This window comes from Narcine bancroftii, chromosome 8, assembly GCF_036971445.1.
Source record: "Narcine bancroftii isolate sNarBan1 chromosome 8, sNarBan1.hap1, whole genome shotgun sequence".
Lineage (NCBI taxonomy): Eukaryota > Metazoa > Chordata > Chondrichthyes > Torpediniformes > Narcinidae > Narcine > Narcine bancroftii.
This window is the reverse complement of record NC_091476.1, coordinates 20,178,482-20,206,205: the sequence shown is the minus strand read 5'-3', so window position 1 is coordinate 20,206,205 and position 27,724 is coordinate 20,178,482. Positions and strand designations below refer to the sequence as shown.

At 40.4% G+C, this 27,724-nt stretch overlaps 2 long non-coding RNA genes across 3 annotated transcripts in view; one reads left to right on the top strand and one right to left on the bottom strand.

The window, feature by feature from the left end:
• The window catches only part of LOC138740442 (uncharacterized), a 46,099-nt gene extending 38,366 nt beyond the window's left edge, over positions 1-7,733 (bottom strand). The window contains exon 1 of the long non-coding RNA XR_011342915.1: positions 7,410-7,733. This is a non-coding gene — a long non-coding RNA (uncharacterized lncRNA). The remainder of the gene's footprint in view (positions 1-7,409) is intronic.
• A 2,904-nt stretch (positions 7,734-10,637) lies between these two features.
• Positions 10,638-26,948, top strand: LOC138740441 (uncharacterized). Of its 2 annotated transcripts, XR_011342913.1 has the most exons (3): positions 10,647-10,915; positions 22,942-24,090; positions 26,822-26,948. It is a non-coding gene; the product is annotated as an uncharacterized lncRNA (long non-coding RNA). The 2 variants fall into 2 exon arrangements; XR_011342914.1 differs by lacking the exon at positions 26,822-26,948 and having other exon boundaries at positions 10,638-10,915; positions 22,942-23,430.
• Positions 26,949-27,724: the final 776 nt, after the last annotated feature.

Below are 27,724 nucleotides of genomic sequence, written 5' to 3'. Positions count from 1 at the left end.
ATTTCCCTTTCCAACTGCTCTGTTTCCTGATTGTAGTCCTTCTTCATCTTGGTTACATAACTTATTATTTGCCCTCTGATGAATGCTTTCATTGCGTCCCATAGTATAAACTTATCTTTCACTGATTCCGTATTTATTTCAAAGTACATTTTAATTTGTCTTTCAATTAATTCTCTAAAATCCTGCCTTTTAAGTAGCATGGAGTTTAATCTCCATCTATACATTCTTGGAGGGAAGTCCTCTAACTCTATTGTCAATATCAGGGGTGAGTGGTCCAATAATATTCTAGCTTTATATTCCATTTTCCTAACTCTCCCTTGAATGTGGGCTGATAACAGGAATAGGTCTATTCTTGAGTATGTTTTGTGTCTACCCGAATAATATGAATATTCCTTTTCCTTTGGGTGTTGTTTCCTCCATATATCCAAAAGTTGCATTTCTTGCATCGATTTAATTATAAATTTGGTTACTTTGTTCTTTCTGTTAGTTTTTTTCCCAGTTTTATCCATGTTTGAATCCAAATTAAGGTTGAAATCCCCTCCTATTAGTATGTTCCCTTGCGTGTCTGCTATCTTCAAAAAAATATCTTGCATAAACTTTTTATCTTCTTCGTTAGGTAACATTGAGTAAATTCCAAAACTCCGAATATATCTGACATTTTATCATTAAATATCTCCCTGCTGGATCTATCATTTCCTCTTCTATTTTAATTGGTATATTTTTACTGATTAATATAGCTACTCCTCTAGCTTTTGATTTATATGACGCTGCTGTTACATGTCCTACCTAATCTCTCTTTAATTTCTTGTGCTCCATTTCAGTTAAATGTGTTTCTTGCACGAATGCTATATCAATTTTTTCTTTTTTCAGTAAATTTAGCTGTTTCTTCCTTTTGATTTGGTTATGTATTCCGTTAATATTTAAAGTCATATAGTTCAACGTAGCCATTTCATACTTTGTTTATCTTTCCTTTCCGTTTCCTCATCATCACCTTTCCTTCTTAACCATTTCTACTTTCTTGTTTTGAACACTTTATAAGACAACATTTCTAAAACATCAAATATTTCCCTTATTCTCCTATCTAAAATTTCTTTAACCCCACTATCCCCTTCCCTTCCTGAGTTGCCCTTTATCCCTTGTCGGGCAACCACATCTCCCCTCTCCATTTGGATTTGCGAATTCACTCGCAAGCGTCAACTGATTTCGCAGTGACCGTAACTCCTCCCCACCCAGCCCCCCCCAGAAAATATTTTAATTTTCATATATAACAAAGGTCACTCTCTTAATTCCCTCCTTACTTCCTCTCTTCCCTTTCTTTCCCTTATTAATTCTTATCTATACTCTATATATTTTCCTTTAAATACAGATACACTCATGTACACATATATATACACATACACACACAAATATATATCCATATACACACATACATGCAGTTCGTGGTCATTTTTACTCTCGCTACGTCTTCATCTCTCTGTCTGTTTTGTAGTTGTTCTGAAAATTTTCGTGCTTCCTCCGGATCTGAGAATAGTCTGTTTTGCTGCCCTGGAATAACTATTTTAAGTACCGCTGGGTACTTTAGCATAAATTTATATCCTTTTTTCCATAGGATCGCTTTTGTTGTATTAAACTCCTTTCTCTTCTTCAGGAGTTCAAAACTTATGTCTGGATAGAAAAAATTTTTTTGACCTTTGTATTCCAGTGACTTTTTGTCTTCTCTTATTTTCTTCATTGCTTTCTCCAATATATTTTCTCTTGTTGTATATCTTAGGAATTTTACTAAAATGGATCTTGGTTTTTGTTGTGGCTGTGGTTTCCGGGCTAATGTTCTATGTGCCCTTTCTATTTCCATTTCTTCCTGTAATTCTGGTCTTCCTAGGACCCTGGGGATCCAATCTTTTATAAATTCTCTCAAATTCTTGCCTTCTTCATCTTCCTTAAGGCCAACTATCTTTATATTATTTCTTCTATTATAATTTTCCATTATATCTACCTTCTGAGCTAACAGCTCTTGTGTCTCTTTAACTTTATTAGATTCTTCTAATTTATTTTTTAAGTCCTCGACTTCCATTTCTACAGCTGTTTCTCTTTCTTCCACCTTGTCCACTCTTTTTCCTATATCTGACATGACCATTTCTAATCTATTCATTTTTTCTTCTGTACTTTTAATTCTTCTTTTTATTTCACTAAATTCTTGTAATTGCCATTCTTTTACTGATTCCATATATTCTTTAAAAAAAAATCCATTGTCTTGCCTTTCCCTTCTTCTTCTATTTCTCTATGTTCTTCTTCTTCTTCTTCCTCTGGGTTGGTCATCTGTTGTTTCCTTGTTTTCTTTTTACTCTCTTCTTTCTTGTTCTCGTTGTTTTCTATGTTCTCTTCCTGTTGTGTTGCAGCTGTCATTCTCAGCTGTGGAGATCGACTCCTCAGCTGGTTCCCCCCTCCCGTCAGTGTTTTTTTTGTCATGCGCACGCGTGACTCCTCGTGCATGCGCAGTTGCACACTTTTACTTGCCTCTGAGAGCCATTTTTGTAGTCCTGAGCTCGGGACTTCAACTGACCTTAGGGAGCGGGCTTCTCTCTCCGCGGCGGGCCTCCTCGGACAGGTAAGGCCTTCACCTTTTTCTTCCGACATCCTTTCTTCTTCTCTTCTTCCCGTTGCTTTCGACTTTTCTTTCTTCGCTGCCATTTTCTTCCCACCTTTACTTTCACTTCATTTTAATTTTTATGTTTGTGCCTTTGTGTTTTCTGTGTTTTTTTTTAAAAAAAACTTTTCCAGAGAGGGCTGGAGTTCCCCGACCGGCCACTACTCCATCACGTGACTCCTCCTAGGATGATGATTTCCATGCCAGATCATCAGAGACGTCCTCTTTCTTCAAACAATGTGGCTTTCCCTCTACTGCCATCAACTCGGCACTCACCCTCATATCCTCCATTACCCGCACATCTGCCCTGGCCTCTACTACCCCATGTGCAACTAGGGTAGGATTCCTCTTGTCCTCACCTACCATCCCACCAGCCTCTGCCTCCAACACATCTTCCTCTGCCATTTCCACCACCTATTATGTGATCGCACCACAAGATATATATTCCTCTCTCCTTCCGCAGGGGCTGCTCCCTCCGTGATTCCCTTGTCCACTCCTCCCACCCCACCAGTCATCCCTTTGGGACCTACCCCTGTGACTGTAGGACATGTTCCATTTGAAATCACACCACCTCCCTCACCACCATTCTGGGCCTTAAACAGTCCTTCCAAGTGAAGCAACTTTCACGTATATCTACAGGGGTCATCTACTGCATCTAGTGCTGCTGTTGTGGTCTCCTTTACATCGGAGAGACTGGTTGCAGACAGAGATCGCTTTGCTGAACACCTCAGCTCTGTCCATCACAATAGCAAGGATCTTCCAGTGACCATCCATTTCAATTCCCTATCTCATTCTCTTGCTGACATGTCTTTCCATGGCCTCATACTGAGACCACCAGCAAATTGGAGAAACAACACCTCATCTTCCAACTGGGTACCCTCCAACCAGATGGCATTGATATCAACTTCTGGCTTTCGTTAAACCACCTCCCCTCCTCCGGTCGCCTTCCTCCAGCTCTCTCTCCCTTCCCTTTCTCCTTTCACACAAACATGATAATTTTTTACCTTGTCCCCTATCATATCCAATTAACATCTTTTGTTGGTCTGAATTCCTCCCCAGCCGGCATTGTCTGAATTCTAAGACTTTGAGATTTCCTGCTTCTGGCTCATTTTGCCCATTCCTTGAAGGGCTCAGCCCAAAACATTGCCAATATATCTTTGCTTTTTATGGATGCTGAAAAGATCAGCTGAGTTCCTCCGCATTTTGGTATGTTTTTATTTGTTCTAACAACCCAAAAGGTTGCTGTAAGGGCAACATCAAAACCCTCAGTATTCAGATTTATTGTCAGAATACATACATGACAGCACATACCATGCTGAGATTCTTTTTCTGTGGGCAAGGCAGAGTTACCACTTGTTGGGCATGCAAAACTGTACACCATTCACTGTACAGGTTCTTGATAGTGGGGAAGATTTTGCCTGTGCTGCGTCCACCATCTTTTGGAGGACTTTTCTCTCAGGGGGATTGATGTTCCTATACTAGACTAATACACATTTTCCACCAACATCTATAGAAATTTGCCAGGGTTTGCCTCCATGAACTCCTGTGGAAGTAGAGATGCTGACACACTTTCTTCACTATGCCTTTAGTGGGTTCAGTTCAGGAAACATCAAGGGTCTCACAAAGATAGTTTTCTTCAGACAGTATAACACCTAATCTACAACCTGTCTATTCCCAGCCAACAGGACACACAAAATGTCTATGGCATAGGGCCATCCTGAACTGGGATCAGGGAACAGAAGCCATCATCTACAAGTGAAGTTCAAGGTATAATAGTCATCAACACAAATAAGTAGCACTCTGTGTAAACTATTTTGAAATAAGAAGTGCAAGCTATCCATTTTGAAATTAAAAGTACAGCTGTGTAAATGGCACTCTCTGCAGAACAGCCTACAGGCCTTCAACAGAAGACTACTAAAGCAATATTGTTTGAAAACTGACATGATCATTAAACATGCTCGTACACACAGGCCAAGTGTACCGACAAGGGGCCATGTTAATCAGCCAACATCAAAACTAGGCATCAGGTAAAATAATGTATTTTGTACTATTATGACAGATCGAGGAAGGTTCTTCAGTGGTTATTTGTCATTTAGCATATCAAATAGGTATATAATTTTTATCTACAACATGGCAAAAGCTGATTCAGGCCACTTAAATGTGTGCCACCCATCAACACCTGATTAACCTACAACCCTGTGCATTTTTGAAGGGTGGGAGGAAACTGGGGCACCCGGGGAAAACCCATGCAGACATGGGGAAAATGTACAAACTCCTTACAGACAGAACTGCATTTGAACCCAGGTCACTGGTGCTGCGATAGCATCGTGCTAATCGCTACACGAACCATTCCTTCATTCAATAATTTGGGTATTTGTGCATCCAGAGAGTCAGCCTTCACACTAATTTTGAGTGAATGGTGTTTCTGGCTCAAGAAGTTTTTAGACCATTAATGTGATCTATTTTGTCTAAATGAATGTGTTTGATGGAATTGGGTATTTACAATCATTTACAATGTGCTTCTACTGTAAATCTGCAATCCATAGAAAACTACAGCAGTAAAAGGCCACTTGGTCCTTCTAGTCTGTGGCAAACCATTTTTTTTTGCCTTGTCCCACTGACCTGCACCCAGTCTACAGCCTTCCATACCTCTCCCACCCATGTACCTGTCCAAATTTTCCTTAAATTTTAAAATTGAACCTGCATTCACCACCTCAGCTGGCAGCTCATTCCACACTCTCACCACTCTGTGTGAAGTTTCCCCTCATGTTCCTCTAAACTTTTCCCCTTTCACTCATATCCTCTGGTTTGTATCTCACCAACCCACAGTGGAAAAAGCCTACCTACATTTACTCTGTCTATCCCCCTCATACTTTTAAATATCTCTATCAAATCTCCCCTCATTCCTCTACACTCCTCCAGGTAACCACTCAAGTCCTAACCTGTTTAACCTTTCCCTGTAACTCAATTCCTGAAGCCCAAGCAACATTCTAGTAAATCTTCTTGCCCTCTAGCTTATTGGTATCTTTCCTGTTAGGTGACAAAAAATGTACGCAATACTCCAAATTTGGCCTCATCAACATTTTATACAACTTTACCATAATATTCCAGCTTCTATATGCAATACCTTGATTTATGAAAGCCAATATGCCAAAAATTCTCTTTACAACCCTATCCACCTATGGTGCCACTTTCAGGGAATTATGTATCTGTATTCCCAGGTCCCTCTGTTCTACCAAACTCATCAGTGCCCTATTATTCACCACGCAAGTCTTTTCTTGGTTTGACCTTCCAAAATGTAACATCTCATGCTTGTCGGAATTAAATTCCGTCAGCCATTTTTCATCCCATTTGTGCAGATGGTCCAGATCCCTCTGCAAGCTTTGAAAACATTCTACGTTGTCAATAACTCCTCCAATCTTAGTGTCATCTGCAAACTTGCTGATCCAATTTCCCATATTATCATCCAGATTATTGATATAGATGACAAATAACAATGGCCCCAGCACCAATCCCTGAGGCACACCACTCATCACAAGCCTCCCTTCTGAGAAGCAATCATCCAGGACTACTTTCTGGATTCTCCCATCCAGCCATTGTTGAATCCAGTTCACCACTTCACCATGAATACCTGACTAACCTCCCATGTGGGACCTTGTCAAACAGTTTACTAAATTCCATGTAGGCAACATCCACAGCATTTCCTTCATTAATTTTCCAGGCAACATCCTTGAAAAACTCAACAAGGTTGGTTAAACATGACCTTCCATGCACAAAGCCATGTTTCCTATGCCTAATCAGTTTCTGGCTATCCAAATAATTACATATCTGATCTTTTTGAACACCTTCCAATAATTTACCCACTACTGATGTCAGGCTCACTGGCCTATAATTTCCAGAATTACTTTTGCCTTTTTTAAAAAACATTGGAACAACAAGAGCTACGTTCCAATTCTCCAGCACCACATCTGTGGCTATGGACAATTAAATATTTCTCCCAAAGCCCCTGGAATTTCTACACTAGCCTCCCTCATGGTCCAAGGGAATATCTTGTCAGGCCCTGGGGATTTATCCACCCGTATTTGTTTTAAGACAGCAAGCGCTTCCTCCTCTTTAATCTGTATAGGTTCCATGACCTCACTGCTTGTTTTCCTTACTTCCCACAACTTTGTGCTGGTTTCCTGAGTGAATACTGATTTTAAAAAAAAACATTTAAGATGGCCCCCATCTCTTTTAGCTTCATATAAAGCCAACCAGTCTGATCTTCAAGGGGACCAAATTTGTCCCATTATCTTTTGCTCTTAATATACCTGTAGAAACCCTTAGGATTTCCCTTCACATTGCCAAAGTAACCTCTTGTCTTTTTTTGCCTTCCTCATTTCTTTTTTGAGGTTTTTCTAGCATTTTTTAAGACTCCTCAAGAATCTCATTTGCTCCATATTGCCAATACCTGCTGTACACCTCTCTCTTCTTCTGAGCCAAGGTTCTATAAGCCTGCTAACCTTGCCTTTAATCTTGTCAGGAACATACAAACTCTGTACTCTCAAAATTTCATCTTTGAAGGTCCTCCACTTACCTCACACAACCTTGCCTGAAAACAACATCCCAACCCACACATTCTAGAATCTTTCTCATTTCCTCAAAATCAGTCCCTTTCTCAAATTTGGAATCTTGACCTGAAGTCCAGACCTATCCTTCTCCATAATTAACTTGCAACTAATGGCATTATGATCATTGGACCCAAAATGTTGAGCCAAAGCCTTACCACTCTGACTCAGTCTGCTTCCATGCCTTGATGACTCGTCCCTTGATGAATGCTCCACCTCACAGTCCTTCACTTTTTTTTTAAGTGATACTCAACTTCTTCCAGGTGCTGCCTCACCCCTTTTTTTAAATTCTAACTGTTGCTGCTCCTCAGGTCACCTGGCCTCTCTTGCTCCAATCAGTTTCTTCCTCCAATCAGCTTCTAGATGCTGCCTCGCCCTTTTTTAAATTCTAACTGCTGTTGCTCCTTAGGTCACCTGGCCTCTCTTGCTCCAATCAGTTGCTTCCTCCAATCAGTTGCTTCCTCCAATCAGCTTCCAGCTGCTGCCTCACCCCTTTTTAAATTCTACCTGCCGATGCTCCTTGGGTCACCTGACCTCTCTTGCTCCAATTAGCTTCCAGCTGCTGCCTCACCCCTTTTTAAATTCAAACTGCCACCGCTCCTCAGGTCACCTGGTCTCTCTTGCCCCAATCAGCTTCTTCCTCCAATCACCTTCTAGCTGCTGCCTTGCCCCTTTTTAAATTCCAACTGCCACTGCTCCAAAGGAACCATTTGTCTGCATTCAAAATCTTGAAATTTAACTCAATCGCCTACTGTTATCTTTGTTCATAAGAATATAAAAACAATATATTTTGTATTCTACTGACATATTGTTCCCAAATAGATTCTTCCACCAGGCTTCCTTCTGAATGTTTCCTTCTGCTGAATAAAGACAGCTATAGTTCCAGTCTCCGCCTGGCTTAATCAAAGTCACATCAATTGGCACTCAATTCATGGCTTCTCCACCAAGAAGATCCATGACTAGTTTGAAGATAAAAGCAGAAGATCAAGCAGCTAATAAACTTCACATATAATTCTTGCATTAGATGCTTCATAATTCCTCAATGGAATAAAAACTGCTCTGAATGCAGAGATCCAGCAGAAAACAATCCTTAAAACAAATGTCAAGTGAAAATAATGTAGAACCACAATGACAGCCATGTAGATTCTTCAGTGCTGCCAGTGGTCCTTCCAAACACTTAAACCCCAGTCATTGACAGACAAGCTGTTGAAAAGGCCATTCCCCAATTGATAAATAACAATACTTTTGGAACAGACCATATCCTTGCTCAAGTTCCAAAGCTCAGCAGTGAAGAGGTTCAGTCATGAACCCACCAAATCATCTAGGAAGAGGAAGATGCATTCAGAAGCTTCAGAGATGTTGCAATCAGGGTTATTTAAATTTTAAAAAATGTCATATACAATGGTAGAAATTACAGAGATCTTAACATTGTCTACCCCAAGGTAAGCCATCATCAAATGCCTCTTCCCAGTCGGTGGTTGAAGAGCTGCTTCCAAATAACAATGTTGATTCTGTCAATCTGTCAGCATGGTTATGTGCAATGATCTTCATATTAAAGCACCAACTCCAAGAGAAATATTGAGAGTAGCATCAAACACCACATAACATGAGGTGTTCAATTTTGTGCAAGGCCTATGACTCCATCAACTCGAAGACACTGTGGAACACTCTCCTAAATTTGGCTGCCTGAAGATATTTTCCTCCAAATTATCAAGATCTTTGTTGCAGTACAGAAAAACATAGCTATTATACACAATACCTGCAAGGCAAAGGCCCTCTAACAAGTTGTGTTCCGAGTATTGAAATGTTTCTGTAATTACTACAGTTGTATTTGACTTTTAAAATTCTTTATGATCACCCTGTTTCCTGAGGTGTTCCAACAATTATCTGCCAATAATGGCAATGTCCAAGCACTTCCCATATCTCAGCAGCCACCTCTCAGTGTAAATGGATATCAATAATAAACTTCACCACTGACTTTAATGTGCCAGTAGAGCCCTTGGCAGATTGAGGGAAAAGGTGTTTGAAGATCAAGACAACAAATCTGGCAAAGTCTCACGGCTCATATTTCTATTTGCTTCTTAGATATGAGCAAATGGCAATAGACATTCAAAAAGCTGGGAACATCACACAAATATTGTTTCTGCAAATTCCTGCAGATTTAGTGAAAAAATCCAATGTCAATGTGTTTTCCCAAGCCAACAGCACTGATAGCCTAATGAATTCAATCACTACATTGCACAGGTCATGACTTTTTCATTCCTGACACCAGAGTCCTGAAACAAACTACTCTGAGCTCTGTGCTGGGAAGAGATTACTAGGCAGCCAGAGGAAATAATTTTAGGATGTCCGCAGTGTTCCAGAAAGTACATAATATTCCCACTCACTCTTGAAAATCTTTGGCTCAAGAGTATCAAAGATGCATTAGGAATAGTTTTGAGAACTTAAGCGCAAAGATTGTGAGCATATAAAAGCTTTATAAAGATGTTAAAAATAGTGCACCACATCACGAACAACTCACCTGCCTGCCATGTTAAGACATCTCCTGCTCAGTCTTGACAAATTCCCTCCCCCTGTCTTCTTCCTCCCCCCCACAAACACCCCCACACTGACCTACCCCCACAACACACCAATGCTAGTCAATCTGCTGTTGCTCCAGCAGATTGTTTTTCACATCTTGCCCCAAATGTTAATCAGGCAGTAGTTCCCACATTGGACTCATCAATTACGTCAGAATTCAAGAAAAGTGAATGGAAGCACATTATCATTGATCCCATTGGATTGTCTGCATAGTTAATTGATTGTCTGAGTCTGATTTATATTTATATTCACTGTGACTAAAAGGATTTTGCAGACATCACCTACTATTGCCTGAAAGCAAACTAAGGCTTATGTGGACAGCCACTGCAGTACGATTTTAGAATTCTTGAACTGATTCCCATATTTCAGTTGAAAAGTCAAGCCAGCACTGCATTGCAATGGTTTCTGATCTTCATTGATGAGTGGCCAATTGTTGGTCTCCGATATTACTCTGGTTTACTCTGCAATTAGTCATTCCATTTGTCTATGAGCTTACAAGTATAATAGTGAAGCATTCTTGGAATCCCTCCAGTATCAAATTTGATTTTTTTCACATGGCTAAGCTCATGGGCATGCAGTACTAATAAATCAACAGAACACTTCTTCAACACTTTTCAACATGAACACAAGCAGCAGGTTTTGCCTGCTTCATTATTCAGCTATAAATACATATAAATTTATATATATATATATATATATTTTTATATATATATATATATATATATATATATATATACACACACACATACATATACAAGTTATATGTGATCATGTAATATTATGACCACATAAAGACCACAAGTGTTACTGCTTTTACCTTTAAAATATTGAGTTGCCCAAGTTTGCTACCCTCTATAATTTTGAACCAACAGTTCAAAGGAGGCCACTGTGGTAAGTGAAGCAGGATAGTGGTCCCAATTTGTTGAGCCCACCTTCTCAATTTTCTAAATTGTATTCTACAGCCACCCTCCTGCCTCCACAATGCTCCAATCACATTCTCCAGCTAAAAGCTATTTTGGAGCTGGAAAAGGGCAGACCAATTAGAAAATGGAATACTGTATTATGTCAAAGACGGACACCAAAGGTAAGATTGACATGGTTGGAATTTTACCCCAATCCCCCCCACCTACCCGCTACCTCTGCCAAAGAAAGTTAAAAAAATCCTCATCTCAGTTATCTGGGACATTCAATAAATTGCTGAAGATTTTCTGATTGCCTTTAGGGTGGACTTCCAGACTGCAGCTCACTTCAGAGTGGTAATTTAGTCTTTGAGTAAGCAGGCTTTACTGCCAGTTGAAGGCCATGTGGTTTACTTTAAAAGCTAATGTATTTTCCAACTGCTAATGGTGATCAAAAATTTTGTGTGATAATTTTTTTCCATATTTACCTAGGTCAACTTCAATTTTCGCTCTTTCTTCTGTAGGCCTTTGATACAATTCCAAATCCCATGCCTCATGACTTTTTGATTGAGTCTACCACAGGGGACTTTGTCAAATGTCTTACTAAAATTCATGTACACCTCATCTCCCACCCTACCTTCAATTTCTTTTGTTATTTCCTCAAAGGACTCAATTAGAATCGTGATCCATGACCAATCCGTCATAAAGCCATGCTGAGAAGGTTATATTTCTCTAAATGCTCATAAATCATGTCCCTAAGAATCCTCTCCAATAGTTTGCCCAATGAAGTTGGAGGATTTTGCAGAGACAATATAGGTAGTATCTTTCCAGAGCTTTAAGGCAGCTTGCATGAGGTAGACCAGGTCTCAGAAGTATATAGGAGGGCAGGGATCACTTCTACCTGATAAAGCATGTTTTTGCCAGATCTTAGGTTCTGATTTTCAAGCATCTCTTCAACTGACCCAAGGCTCTGCTGGTGCATTGAATGCAGTGATGAATTTCATTATCAACCTGACTTTGAAAAAGAGCCGTGTCTTAGACACAGCCCAGGACATCACAGGCAAAACCCTCCCCATCATCTATGGGGAATATTGCCTTTGGAAAGCAGCAGTAATCATCAAGGATCCACACCACTCAGCACATGTTCTGTTCTCGCTGCTACCATCAGGAAAGAAGTATAGAGGCCACAAGACTCGCACCACCAGATTCAGGAACAGCTGCTTCCCCTCAACCATCAGATTCCTCAACAATAAATTCAATCAGGGACTCATTTAAGGACTCTTATTTTTGCACTTTATTTGCTTTTTTTTTACCTCTCTGTATTGCAGTCAGTTGTTTACATTTCTTTATCTATTTACATGTGTACAGTTTTTGTTAAGTGGTAATTCTACCTTGCCCTCAGGAAAAAGAATCTAAGGGTTGTGTGATGTCATGTATGTACTGTTATGGGAGTGTGATAGTACAGACCTATCACCAATGTATATAGTTACAGTATCTAGAGTAATGACTGTGCTAACAGCGATTGGCTGAGAGCTTAGCCACACCTACTGTCTGGGCCTTAAAGGGTTGTGTCCCTAGCCAGATCATTCCGGACTGGTCGGCCACCTGTGAAGAGCTCTTGTCTTTTGCTAATAAAAGCCTTGGTTTGGATCAACAAGTCTTTGGTTCTTTCGACGAGCTCTAAGGGAGATATTAGAATGGTTATGGATAAATATGTCTTTAAAAGAGATAGATTGTGGGGGTTTAGAGTAGATTTCTTCACAGAGTAACACTTCACAAGAGCCATCTCATTTAAAATGCAAATACTTTGCTAAAGACAGCACAAAATGTAAAGAAATTTGAAAAAAAAATTGTATTGTAGTCCTTAATTATGTAAAATTCACTTTAATCAGGTAATTTCCTGAACTTACAAAATTTAAATTCAAACCCTTGCCACTGGTGTTGCAACAGTGTGTACTAATCATGTCGCTGCCATAATTAACTTACCCTTCCCCAAATTTACAGACAAAGCCTTTCTAATAGTGCATAATACTAATAAAGACATTGATTTTGGAAAGAACTTTAAAAGGAGGTGCAAAAGTCCAGGTGCAAGTACTGATAAGATCTTTCAAAGGTTGAGTTTGGAGCCTTGGGAGAGGTCATTTGGTTTTTACAAGCAGAGAAAGGGAAAAAAAACAAACAGGATTCTTCTCTGAGAGAGAGAGTGGGAGAGGTTAGTTCTACAGTAGCAGTTGAAGCTGCAAAATGGCAAGCTGGAAGGCTTGTTGAAAGACCTAATTTTGAAGACAGGTTGTGAGTTCCGAATTCAGCCCGTTGAAAAACCCTTGTCGTCCTTACAAGAGGAAATGGCTGGCAAGAGTGTTTCTCCTGACATAAGGGAAACAAGAGGAACTCTGTGGTGACCTGGAAGAAAAGGTTATCATTTGGAAAACCCTTGATGGGGCAAGTTTCTTCAGCATGAGACTGAAGTGGCTGATCGGAGGAAATCAGCTTGTGTGTGTCCAACAAGCAACAAATATCTCTCTGAAACCAACAAGAACCTTCATGAGCGGTAACCATTTACCTTTAAGCACCAGAGCCTGGTGAAGATTTATATATGTTAAATTCTGTGCACAGTATAAGAATTGCCTGATACCAGTGAACTTGGTGAGAAGTGAATGATTGGACTATGTTCTTTGTTTCAAAGAACTTTCCTGAACATATACACATTACATACACGTACATTGAGTATTAGAAGAGGGTTAAGTTAATAGTAATAAATTAAAGTTTGATCTTCTTATTATGTTTAAAGAAAATTAAAAGCAACTTTTGTTTAAGTAACGATTGTCTTTGTGAATTTCTATTGCTGCTGGGTTTTGGAGTTCTCTGGGCTCATAACCGTACTCTTGACAATAAATCTGAATCAACATTTTAAAGTAAAATATCTGATTATTATATCATTGCAGTCAGTGGGAACCTGTTCAGTGAAGATTGCTGTATTTCCTGTTTTATCTTTAGGCTATTTCAGATAGCCAAAAAGTTGTGATGTAAAGGTGGAGAAGCCCCACCAAAACGCATAATCACTTACCTCTCTGATTGTGCGGAGGTGGTCTCCACGCTGCATATTCCAACCCCTCTCTGAGAGTGATAATCTCCGCAGCGCAGCCCTCAAGCAGCTGTTCAGGGGTGGGCTGATGATGCTGTCAGCCCGCGACCCATCTCTTCACTCACCCGTCTCCCTCCAAATCAGGGGCGGCGGGGAGCCCTTGTGGGGAATCAGGGCAGCGGGAGCTGGAGCTGTCAGCAGGGGCTGGCTTGGCAGAGCAGGAGCAGGAGGGGCAGCAGGAGCTGTCCGGGTGTTGGCTGGGAAGTCGGGGCAGTGGGAGCTGGTTGGGCAGTGGGGACCGGCCAGTGCAGGCTGGGACAGCCACACCAGGCCGCTTCAAAGCGCGGCAGAGCAATGGCTGTCTTCCCTACCCATAATCCCCATGCAGCTGGAACTATTCTGGAAAGCATAGAGCAGTTTCAGCTGCATGGGGGATTATGGGTAGGGAAGACGGGCATTGCTCTGACTCGTATTGATGATGGGTGGCTTTACGGCACCAGTCGCCCAACCTCTGTCAGATCTTGAGGATGCTACGAGGCGCCTCTGAATATGAATGGGATGCTGGAGCAGCCTTTTAGGGCTGCTGTCTGAAAGGTAAGTTCCCATTTTTCTATCTGCTCTGTAACTGGACTCAAGGTGGAGGCCCGACATAAAATGGCCCATTGTATCTAAACTGCATTTGTTCTTCATAGAGTTCACACTGTGAAAGGTTCACAGGAAGTCTTCTTAAGATGCAACAATTTTGAATATTGGCTCTTAGCTCCGATTGAGAGAACTTTGTTAGGTAGGAAATGAAAACCAGATGCTTTATGAAATCAGAATGCAGAACAACCATGATATAATTAAATGGTGGCAGAATCTCAAGAGTCTGAACCGACTTCTCATCCATTCTTCTACCATTAAGTTTTGTTTCTTATACATACTGAGGAAAACACAAAAGCCAACTGATGGTGTGTTTAGGTGTTAAGTAGACAAAACAAATATACTTTCTCACTCTTCCACATAAATGAAATGATGACAAAAATTAATATACTCTTAGTATATTTAAAATCTAATTTCATAGTAAAAATTAGACATATAGCAAGAGTTACCTAATAGTGCTTGGAATAAGTCACTATTGAAAATGTTGGTAACTTTCCAAATTGTTGCTTGAAGCTGCCCTTCTCCAGAGTCTGGAAGATTCCTGCAGTATTCCTTCAGTAGTTGCACTGCACGCTCAGTGTCTTCAAAACAAAATCAATGCAACATTCCAGTTTATTCCTTTTGTTCAATCTACACACAGGACTTTAGTTGGTTAAGGATTTTTTTAAAAATAAGTTCTCAATACATCTTAACAGAATGATCAAATTAATACCATTAGAATGAATATTTTACCTAGGTTTTTGTATATGTTCCAATCTTTACCAATTTTTTTATTCCTAAAACTTATTTGGATTCATTAGATTTAATTATTTCTTCATATATATGTCAAGGCAAACAGCTTTGTATAAATCTTCAAAGAGCCAAAAGGAATGGAGGTCTGTCTCTTCCAAACTTTACATTTTATTATTGGGCAGTTAATATACAAAATTTATTATTGTTATTATATTTTGATAGTGTACATAATCATCCTATTTGGGTAGAAATTAAATTGAATTTTTCTAAAGATTTAGCCGTGTTGGCAGTTTTAGGTTCTTCCTTGCCCTTTTCTTTTTTTTTAATTTTTTATTTGCCCTTTTCATTTTCAAAACTAACAGACAATCTGATTTTGAGACATAGATTAAGGATTTTGGCACAATTTATATTTTTAGTCTTCTTAATATTTCTATATCCAGTCTTGCTATTAAGAATTATCTTTTTCAACCTTCTATATTGGATCCAGGTTTTGGGGAGTGGGTTAGATTGGGTATTAAAAGTTTTAGGGATTTGTATATTCAAGGTAAGTTTGCTTTATTTGAACAATTATCAGTTAAATTTAATCTTCATAATAGGCATTTTTTAGATATTTGCAAATCGGACATTTTGCTCAGTCCAAACATCCTAATTTTCCGAGTTCCAAAGGCCAATATTCTTGATTTACTTTTGAAATAAAGTTTCATCATGGTGGATTGATAGCAACCATTTATTATAACCTGATGGATTTAAACATGGATTCAGGGAATGCAATTAGGAGTGAATGGGAAAGAGATTTGAATAGATCAATTTCAGATAATGATTGGGATACTACACCTACCCTGATTAACAACACCTCATTTTCTGCAAAACATTGTCTATTGCAATTTAAAGTGGCACATAGAATACATCAGTCTAAAGTTAAATTATCCCATATTTATTCTGACATGGATCCATTATGCAACAGATGTAGAATATATGAGGCATCCCTAGTCCATATGTTCTGGGAGTGGAAAAAATTGAAAGTTTTTTTGGGAGTGATTTTTCTAGACGGTATCAGAGATTCTCAGGGTAAAATTGGATCTTTGTCCTTGTATTGCTTTGTTTGGTTATACTAAACAGGAAAATATTTCCTCGAAGAAGAGTTGTGGCCTTTAATTCATTGACAGCCAGCTGAGCAATTTTGAATAAATGGAAAGATAGTTTACCATCAACTCATTTGTGTTGTATACATGTATTATGATTTGTTTAGATATAATATTAAAGAAACTATAATGGAATTTTATAAATTATGGGCCCATTCACGGATTATTATCATCATTTGAATGCTCTGAGGGTTACTTGCTCGTCGTGTGGAGGCCAGAACTCGATTCCTTCCTTACTTTTTTTTTTCTTTTGCTGAGGACCGCGTTTAGAGAAAGGGGGAGGATTAGTACAGTGGGGGAAGGGGGTTCTTTCCTTTTCCTTTCTTTTCTCCTTTTTCTCAATTTCTGTGCTTTTCCTTTCCCTTTTTTTCTCTACACATAGAAAATATTATTTAGTTATCTTATCATAAATCTATTTCAATAATAGAATGTGAACTAAAGTTCATTCAAATTAGCTTCTTTTATACATTTGCATATATTATGGTATAATTTACTAATGATTCATATTCTGTATTTTAATGTATTAAGATTGACGATTACTTTTTGTTCAATATATGATGTAATATTTCTCACTTTCAAATCAATAAAAACATTAAAAAGAAAATAACAGAATGAGGAGCATCACAAATTCATCCAGGACCAAGTCAAGCTGGAAATGTGAAATATTCTTTTTTGTGGGGTGGGGGGGATGGGGTGGGAGGGAAGTTGTCAGAATCTGGGAAAAGAGAAATATATTTCACAATTTACGAAGGATTTGCAAGAAAACACTGCATTAAGAGATCATTCTTAAATCAACAATCAGGTTTTCAGATGACAGAAAGATTGGTGGACTTGTAGACAAGGTGGAGGGCAATCAAAGAATACAATGGGATACTGATAGGGGAAGAGAAATTGTAAGTTTTATCTGGGCAAGTGTGAGATGTTGCACTTTGGAAGGTCAAATGTAAAGGGAAAGTAAACAGTTTATGGCAGGATCCTTAAAAATGAAGTCCAGAGGAATCTAGAAGTCAGGTCCATAGCACCTTGAAAGTGATCACACGAGTAACGAGGATGGTAAAGAAAGCGTATGATTGAGGCATTGAGTATATAAGTAAGGAAGACTTTTTACATTGTCTCTTTATTTTTGCTCTGTAAAGTACAGTATACCTTTTGGCTTGATCAATTTCTCCAGCATTGTTTTTACTTCAATCATGGTGTCTGCAGACTTTTGTGTTTTACTCATGCCAGGTTGTGTTCACACCAGGTTGTTAGGGAGGGTTTAAACTAATTCGCCAGGGGGATGGGAACCAGCGTGCTAGGATTGAAGAAGAGCCAAAGATAGTGTTCAGCAAGGATGACAGGCAGACGACTAGACAAATTAAAAGCGAGAGCGATGAGAGAGACTCTGTACATTCGAAATCTAGTCTGAATGTATTAGAAACAAGGTGGATGATCTTGCTGTACAGCTACAGACTGAAGATGTGGCCATTACCAAGTCGTTGCTAAAGGATGGAGGTCATTGGGAGCTGAAGATCCAAGGATACAGTGTGTATCATAAGTGTAAGTAGGTAGATAGAGGGGCAACATAACTCTGCAGGTAAACAATAATATGAAATCATTGGAAAGAAGGGACATTGGATCAAAAGAGGTAGAATCCCTATGGTTTGAGTTAAGGAATGGTAAAGGTAATAGGACACTAATGGTGGTTATATAATAGCCTCCTCCATACAGCAGCAGGATGTGGATTACAAAATAAAACTGGAAATAGATAAGGCATTTCAGTAGGAAATGGAGAATTTGAACATTAAAGTAGATTGGGAAAGTCAGGTCTGTGCTAAGTCTCAGGAGAGTGTGTTTGAGGAATGCTAACAGAATGGCTTTTTGGAAAAGCTTGTTGATGAGCCCACCAAGGCACTGACTGTTTTGGATTGGGTGCTGTGTAATGAACCAGAGGTGATCAAGAGCTTAAGGTAAAGGGAATTTTTGGAGGCAGTAATCACAATATGATTGAGCTCACTTTGAAATTTGAAAAGGAGATGCTGTCGGTATTTCTTTGGAGTAAATTACAGTTGCATGAAAGAAGAACGGGTCAAAATCAATTGGAAAAACACACTGGAGTTTCTGTGAGAAATGAGGAAAGATCCGGACAGGAACATACCAAAAAGCAAGAAATTTGTAAATGGAAAAATGAGACTGTTGTGCTAGATGAGGGAAGTTAAAGTCAAAGCAAAAGCAACAGAGAGGAGATGCTGTGGATGTTGTGTATTTAGACTTTCAAAAGGCCTTCGACAAGATGCCACACATAAGGCTACTAAACAAGATGAGACCCCTGGAAATACAAGAAAAATATGAGCATGGTTATTGCATTGGCTGACAGGCAGGAAACAAAGGGTGAGAATAAGTTGCTACCTGTTACTAGTGATGCTCTGCAGGGGTTAGTGTTGGGGCCGCTTCATTTAAACATTGTATACAAATGATTTTGATTATGGAACAGATGACTTTGTGGCTAAATTTGCAGATGATACCAAAAGAGGTGGTAGGGGAGGTGGTGCTGAGGATGCAGCAAAGCTACAGAGAGACTTGGATAGATTAGGAGAATGGGCAGAGATGGCTAGTGAAATACAGTGTTGGAAAGTGGACAGATGGGGAGAAAATTCAAAATTCCAAGGTGAAAAGGTTCTTGGGAGTCCTCGTGCGGGAAAAGATTAAGCTCCAAGTTGAGTTGGTGGTGAAAAGGCGAATGCAATGTTGGTATTCATTTCTAGGGGAATAGCATATAAGAGCAGGGATGTAATGTTGAGACTCTATAAAGCAATGGAAAGACCTTACTTGGAGAACTGTGGCAGTATTTGAGAAAACATGTACTGGTGTTGGAGAGGGTTCAGAGAAGATTAACTAGAATGATACCAGGAATGAAAGGGTTAGCATATGAGGAATGATTGTTGGCTCTTGGACTGTTCGTGTTGGAGTACAAAAAGATGAGAAGGCACCTAATAGAGACATATCGAAAGCTGAAAGGCCTGGACAGAGTAGATGTGGCAAAGATGTTTCTCATGGTAAGAGATTCTAGGACAAGAGGACATAACTTCAGGATAAAAATTGAATTAATCTAAAAGAGACGCGTAATAATTTCTTTAGTCAATGGGTCATGAGTCTGTGGAACTTGTTGTTACAGTCTGCTGTAGAGGCAAGGTCATTGGGTGTATTTAAGGCAGAGATTGATTAGTCAGGGCATCAGAGATTATAGAGAGAAGCCTGGGAGGGGCTGAGTGGGAGGATGGATCAGTTCATGATTAGAATGGCAGAGAAGACAATGGACTTACTTCTGCTCTGATCATCACCCTCCTAATGAGATGAGGCAACTGTGCACAAAGTTAAATTCTAGTCTAGTGGTTTACTGTTGGATTCTTCAGTGCATATGAAGGACATGTAGACAAGTTGGGCCAAAGGGCCTGTTTCCATGCTATAAAACTCTATGAATCCAAGGTACATTTGCAAATTGATTGTGCGTGTATACTTGGATTCATCCCACCTACCCATCAACCTTGACCTTTATCCATAGTCTAGGGACATGAAAATGATGCTGCTGCAAGGAAATGTTTCCCACACTACAAAAGGAATTCCACTCTATATGAATATAAAGTTGAAATCGCTAAAAATCTGCGTTGACATTTTTAGCTATTTCATAGCTGTAGTATTTATATCAGATAACTACAACATAATAAGACAGAATCTGAATAGGTGCCTCACATTGACATCTGGTTCATCTGTAATGCACAGTGGATATGATACTTTTGTTTAATTTTACCCATCTTGATTTTCTCTTAATTTTAACTGTTACAATCTCACTTGCTAACCCGGAGATGGAATCCCTTTGTAAGCTTTCTATTCCCTCTATCTCTATATCGTGTCTCAACAATGATTAATAACTTACTAGCAGAGTTCATTTTCATTAAGCAACATTTCCATTAAAACTACTACTCTAAGAGGTTAATTAATACATTTTGCCTTCCAGTTTTTCTAAAGTTGCTTGCAAAGCACTCAATTCCAATACTAATTTTGGAGCATCATTTTACAACCAAGAATAGTACCATAGTCTCTACTTAAAAGATCTTAACAATCACTTTTTTTAAACCTATTTATACAAATAAAATTGTACATGTTATAGATGTGGATCCAAATAGGTTAAGATCCTCTAATTTTACAAATCCCCACTATTATCTTGGAAATATTCAAATTTATAGAGGAGCTTGAATTGCATTTGTTACCTTCACAAACACAAATTTGGTGCCATACTGAAATCACTTATGTAATGTCAAAGGATATCTAAATCCAATTGACAAGAGCCAATGAAACAAAGTCAAAACAATCAGAATTCCTGGGCTGAATTGTAACAACTTTAAGAAAGAAATGAAAAACATACATGGGAAAGTGCAGAAAATTATCCTTCATTCCTCCATGTATTTCATTAATTAATTTAACAAATCAGAATAACTCCAGTTGAACTAAGAAACATGTTCGTAGCGTGAAAAAACTTATTTACCGTACCCTTCATCTTACCCTTCATCTTCCTATATGTGTCACTATAACTTCCTTAATTTTGGCAGAAGTCATTTAACATATGAATGCTGGAACCACTCAGAAAGACAAAGAGCAGAAAGAATCACAAAACTCAGATCTTTGATCAGGTGCAAGGTGGGCAATTAAATGACAAAAGTACAAGGTAAAAATAGGAGGTAGAAGTGAAGATAGAACAAATGAGTCCAGAGAAGGTGCAAGTGGGAACAACAAAGGTTGGTGAAACTCATTCAACTCAATATTGAGTGCTGAAGGCGTGGTTAATAGATTTACTGGAACAGTGTAGAAGGTTAGTCTATCTCGTTGTCGATCCTTGCATCCAATGAAATTGTGCAGCCGAGATAGGTAAACTGGTTGACCGTTTTGAGTTTTGTGTGCCCGATGCAGATGTGGGGGGGCTGGTAGTCATGGTGGGGAGCTGGCTGATGGAGGACCTCAGTTTTCTTCAGGCTGACTTCCAGGCCAAACATTTTGGCAGTTTCCGCAAAACAGGACGTCAAGCGCTGAAGAGCTGGCAAATAGTACCTTTGGAAGACTACACAAAAGAGTCTGGAAAAACAACCAACTGAAAAACCTCACAAAGATTAGCGCATACAGAGCCGTTGTCATACCCACACTCCTGTTCGGCTCCGAATCATGGGTCCTCTACCGGCATCACCTACGGCTCCTAGAACGCTTCCACCAGCGTTGTCTCCGCTCCAACCTCAACATTCATTGGAGCGACTTCATCTCCAACATCGAAGTACTCGAGATGGCAGAGGCCGACAGCATCGAATCCATGCTGCTGAAGATCCAACTGTGCTGGGTAGGTCACGTCTCCAGAATGGAGGACCATCGCCTTCCCAAGATCGTGTTATATGGCGAGCTCTCCACTGGCCACCGAGACAGAGGTGCACCAAAGAAGAGGTACAAGGACTGCCTAAAGAAATCTCTTGGTGCCTGCCACATTGACCACCGCCAGTGGGCTGATATCGCCTCAAACCGTGCTTCTTGGTGCCTCACAGTTCGGTGGGCAGCAACCTCCTTTGAAGAAGACCGCAGAGCCCACCTCACTAACAAAAGACAAAGGAGGAAAAACCCAACACCAACCAACCAATTTTCCCCTGCAACTGCTGCAACCGTGTCTGCCTGTGTCGCATCGGACTTGTCAGTCACCAACGAGCCTGCAGCTGACGTGGACATTACCCCTCCATTGATCTTCGTCCGCGAAGCCAAGCCAAAGTAAAAAAAGTAGAAGGTTAGGTACAGATGAGATCACAGTGGAAATAGGATGGAAAATTTTAAGTAACAAGCAGCGGAAAATTCTGGAACATAAATGTAAATTGAGTAGAAATATTCAATAAAGTGGTTAGCGCAAAGAGAACTTGGCCTTCACAAATAAAGGAGATGACAATATTAAATAAATGACAAAAATAAATCACAAAATTGAAAACAGTAAAAGTAAATTGTCTCACTTGAAGGCCTGGTTTGGAGCTGTAGGGTGTGGAAGAAGTTGCTCAAGAGATTACATGCAAGAAGAGGCACGGTAAGGATAAAGATGCTGAGAACTGGAAGGTCAATGAGCATGTCTCAAAGGATATTTGGCGCTTTTATTTCGGATTATCAGCATACACAGTATTTGCTGTTGTATTCTATTAAATGTGTTGTCTTTTGAAAATCAAAGAGAAACGTTATTACTTTGGAGAATTCAATAAGAATCATGAAACACAAATGAAATTTTATGATTGTTGCTGAATGGTTCATTTAAACCAAAATTGAGTGTTCCTGACCAAAGAATTACACAAAAGTAACCTTTATTAGATAGACAATCAGTCAAGTTCTATAAATCAGTCTTAAGAGTTCAAATTAATCTTTTCTCCAATTTTCCATGTTAAGGGGATAGGGGTTAGCTTACTTACTGCCCGGCTTTGGCTTGGGACCTGTCCTGTACAAAATATGTCAGTATGATCATTCAACTGAAGAATGCGGTTGATATGGATGAATGGGGAATTTAACCAGGCATTCCAGACCAGTGCTGAGGGATTATTAAACTGTTAAAAATTTTGCCTTTCAGGTGGGACGCTAACCCAAGGTTTGACTTCTTTCCCGAATAGAAATCGGAGACATTCCATGACACCATGACTTCATTGCCCTGACCAACACTTTGCTCCACTCGGCATGAATTGGCTCCCGCTTTTCACACACGTTCAAGGCTGCGTTTCGGAAACGACTCCATTCACTGCAAAGCGATTTGGAACGCCCTCAACTTGGGCCAGAATCAAGTTTTCCTTTCACCCACATCAGCTCCCCTTGAAGGGCGCCTTGACACAAAACATATCTGTGCAGGCTGGTGGAAAATAATCCGCCAGCACATGGGCTGGTCCAGGCAGTTGGAACACGACTAAACTCGAGTGCCCGCTCGGGGTTTTTAATGACTCTTCGCCCTCCCACATGTGGACGGATTGGATGAAACTTTTATATCGATTCTGATCGAAGCATTGTCCATCCCTCTGCTAAAATCTGAAAGGCAACACATTAATAAAACTCACAACCTCGGTGCTCAGTTCATTCCGATACTAACTCACATAAGGTTAGAAGAATCCGAGACCGATATCTTGGGGGGGGGGGGGGGGTCATTAAAAAGTGCAACAAACTCATCAGCTGCACTCGAGGAGTACATCTTATCGCGGATAACAAAGCGTGCATTTATGACAGGTATTATATAAGGTTGCTGCACTGCACCTCGTCTGTGAACCATTGTTGAGTCGCGTTCCTCCTTCACGCTCCACGCGGTGCCTGTCTCATTACTGCCGGCGAACAACTGCGAAAGCCCCGGCACTCAGCGCTTGCAGTCGGTGAGGTCTGCAGAGGGCTCCGCGTGGTTGCGCTGCCGCCTCCCCCCTCCGCTCCCAATGGCGCTGCTTCGCCTGTGCGAGCTCCTCACAGATTTGGCGAACCCGCGACTGCTGCATTGAGGAATGCCAGAGAGAACCGACTCGGACTCGGATATATCAGGCCAGCCCCACACGGCAGAAAGACAGAGATACAAAGGAAATCAATCGAGAGAAGTTAAATGAGCGAGCGGAGCTCCCTCTTCAGAGGCACAAAGTGGGAGAGTCGGAGAAGGTTTTAAAAAAAACCCGGGAGAAACAACTATAAAAACGAGAGAAGCGAAGAAAAAGGAGGGAAAGAACGAAACTCAGCCATCACATGAAGTGATTGAGTAAGTAAATATTATTAAGATGCATGATAAAGCACAGAAAGAAGTTGATGGGGGTAAATCTAACCTGGATGAGTTTTGGAGCGGAATCACTACCGTTAAAATTGCATGCAAAAGAAATAAAGTCAAGGAAGCAGACCGGGACAGTAGTGAAAAAATTGGAGGTGGCTCAATATAAATGTCAAAAGGACATGAATGAAACAAAAACCGTTAATGGGTTAGCGTTACTTCTGACCAGTTCAAGCGACCTCTGATGTTCCAGAAAATGAAAATTCAACGAATTACATGGTGCAAAATGAATTGGTTCATTTTAGATAGACATAAGACAATAAAAATGGTTGGTTTGGCAGAAAAATAAATGGGAAAATGTTATGGCAAAGATTAAAAAAAAAGGCATATGGAATATGGCAAAAATAGTTTGGAAGGTGAGTTTGCAGAAGAAATCAGAACAGTTTTCAGAGAAAAAAATGTCAACTCAGGAACACACTGTCTTTTAACTTTATCTTGTAATTTTCCAGTCTGCTTTCCCAATTCCTCACCCCAAATACAAATTTGTGTAGAGAAAAGAGTAAAGTAGATTGGAAAAGTTCAATATGGGTCGAGTGGTGTGCCCTTGAATGAAATGATGTGGGTACAAAAGATAAAGGAGCTTATAATGGTGCAAGAAGAGTAGGAGCCTGGAAACATTTTAAGATGCAACAAAAGCTACCAAAATTAAAGGTGGAAAGATCATTTGTTAGAGTTTATTAGCAAGAAATGCTTAAAAAGTAAGTGTTCTACACTATTGAAAAGTAAGAAGTAATTGTCTTTCTAAAACTAACTTGTCTTTGCCGATGGCAGGAGAAGCTAAAATGGACTATGAAGAAATAAGTGAGGCGTTAATGTACGTAGGGTTGGATTGGCAGTCCATCCATTAAGAGTGCCATTCCTCAAAATTTGTCAAGCCTGTTGAACTGATTAGCATTTGTTTCTTCTAATTTAGTCCTTCTTTTTCTTTGGCTTGGCTTCGCGGACGAAGATTTATGGAGGGGTAATGTCCACGTCAGCTGCAGGCTCGTTTGTGGCTGACAAGTCCGATGCGGGACAGGCAGACATGGTTGCAAGGGAAATTTGGTTGGTTGGGGTTGGGTGTTGGGTTTTTCCTCCTTTGCCTTTTGTCAGTGAGGTGGGCTCTGCGGTCTTCTTCAAAGGAGGTTGCTGCCCGCCGAACTGTGAGGCGCCAAGATGCATCGTTTGAGGCGATATCAGCCCACTGGCAGTGGTCAATGTGGCAGGCACCAAGAGATTTCTTTAGGCAGTCCTTGTACCACTTCTTTGGTGCACCTCTGTCACAGTGGCCAGTGGAGAGCTCGCCATAGAACACGATCTTGGGAAGGTGATGGTCCTCCATTCTGGAGACCTGACCTACCCAACGCAGTTGGATCTTCAGCAGCATGGATTCGATGCTGTCATCCTCTGCCATCTCGAGTACTTCGATGTTGGAGATGAAGTCGCTCCAATGAATGTTGAGGTTGGAGCGGAGACAACGCTGGTGGAAGCGTTCTAGGAGCCGTAGGTGATGCCGGTAGAAGACCCATGATTCGGAGCCGAACAGGAGTTTGGGTATGACAACGGCTCTGTATATGCTAATCTTTGTTAGGTTTTTCAGTTGGTTGTTTTTCCAGACTCTTTTGTGTAGTCTTCCAAAGGTGCTATTTGCCTTGGCGAGTCTGTTGTCTATCTCGTTGTCGATCCTTGCATCCGATGAAATGGTGCAGCTGAGATAGGTAAACTGGTTGACCGTTTTGAGTTTTGTGTGCCTGATGGAGATGTGGGGGGGCTGGTAGTCATGGTGGGGAGCTGGCTGATGGAGGACCTCAATTTTCTTCAGACTGACTTCCAGGTCAAACCTTTTGGCAGTTTTCGCAAAACAGGACGTCAAGCGCTGAAGAGCTGGCTCTGAATGGGCAACTAAAGTGGCATCGTCTGCAAAGAGTAGTTCACGGATAAGTTGCTCTTGGTCTTGGTGTGAGCTTGCAGGCGCCTCAGATTGAAGAGAATGCCATCCGTGCAGTACCGGATGTAGACAGCGTCTACATTGTTGAGGTCTTTCATGGCTTGTTTCAGCATCTTGCTGAAGAAGATTGAAAAGAGGGTTGGTGCAAGAACACAGCCTTGCTTCACGCCATTGTTAATGGAGAAGGGTTCAGAGAGCTCATTGCTCTATCTGACCCGACCTTGTTGGTTTTCGTGCAGTTGGATAACCATGTTGAGGAACTTTGGGGGGCATCCGAGGCGCTCTAGTATATTCCAAAGCCCTTTCCTGCTCACGGTGTCGAAGGCTTTGGTGAGGTCAACAAAGGTGAATACTCATTGAAACATACAAGTGTGTTATGGGTTCCAATGAAATCGATGTTTTTTTGCCTGGGGTATCTCGAAGTTGGTACTCAGTGTTTCCAAACAAAGTGTCTGCCATTCAGGACTAAATTAAGCAAAAATTTATACACCCAGAGAGCAGTGAAAATTATAGGATTCTCTCTCTAGCAATTGACTCTTTGAGCAATTTCAGATTTAATTCAACTCCTCCTGTTTGCATTTCCCATACCTTTTATCCATTCATCTTTACTACTCTTCAGCTAGCCTGGTCTCTACCCTCTTCTTTTTTTTTTGCAAGGTAAGATACTTATTTATAACTTTTCCAAGATCAGATGAAAGGTTATTAGTCTGAAACATTCACTCTTTTTCCTCTCCACAGATGCTGCTTGAGATGTTGTACATTACCAGGATTACCGGGAGAGGGCACGTGACAATTCCCACGTATACTGCTGTTCCAAATACATAAACATTTCAGATTTGTTTTACAATGGGACAAAGCCTGGTTATCACCTCACAAAATAGGGATACAGTTGAGAAATATCACCATATGATTCCATGCTAATCAAAAATGGGGAAGGATAAATTAAACCAATAAAACCCTGCAGGATTATTTACTTACTTTAAAATGTATAAATATATTCCTCCCATGAGAGAAAGCTAAGCACAGCTTTCCCCATTGACAGTTATCCTTGCACTGGGGTCAAAGTCGGAGACTGTGTTCCTCCCAGGAACTCAGAAGCCTATCTCCACTTAGTGATCCTGGTGTGCCAGACTGATCCCATTCACTAGCAAGGCTCCAATCGATAGGTGGACATTTTACTGCTTAGTTTTCCCAACCTGGCTGCTCTACAAATCTAAACCCATATGTCTGTAACCTGGCTGCAGGGGAGGGACCGAATAAATACAACATAAATGCAGGACTGAAAAATCCAGTCACACTTTTTACACAGCCCTTTTGTTCCAGGGACATGTGCTCCTTTTCAATGGAACAACCGCTCTCTAAAAACCACCTGTCAGTCCTGTTTTTTTTTCCGGCAGCAGACCTAGCAACAGTTCCGGAATGCCAGCTGTGTAAAAAGCACTTCTGGCGTTCCGGGACCAACTTGGGTAAGTAATGTGATGTTTTGATGATGTGTAACATGTTTCAGTGCAAGTAGGGAGTCAGCATCTAATGGCCATGATGACTGTGAACTGGGGTGATAACAGAGATCTGCAAGCTCCTCACCATCCAAGCTGAGAAAGAAATTAACTGCCACATAATGGGTATGATAAAGGTTGGCCT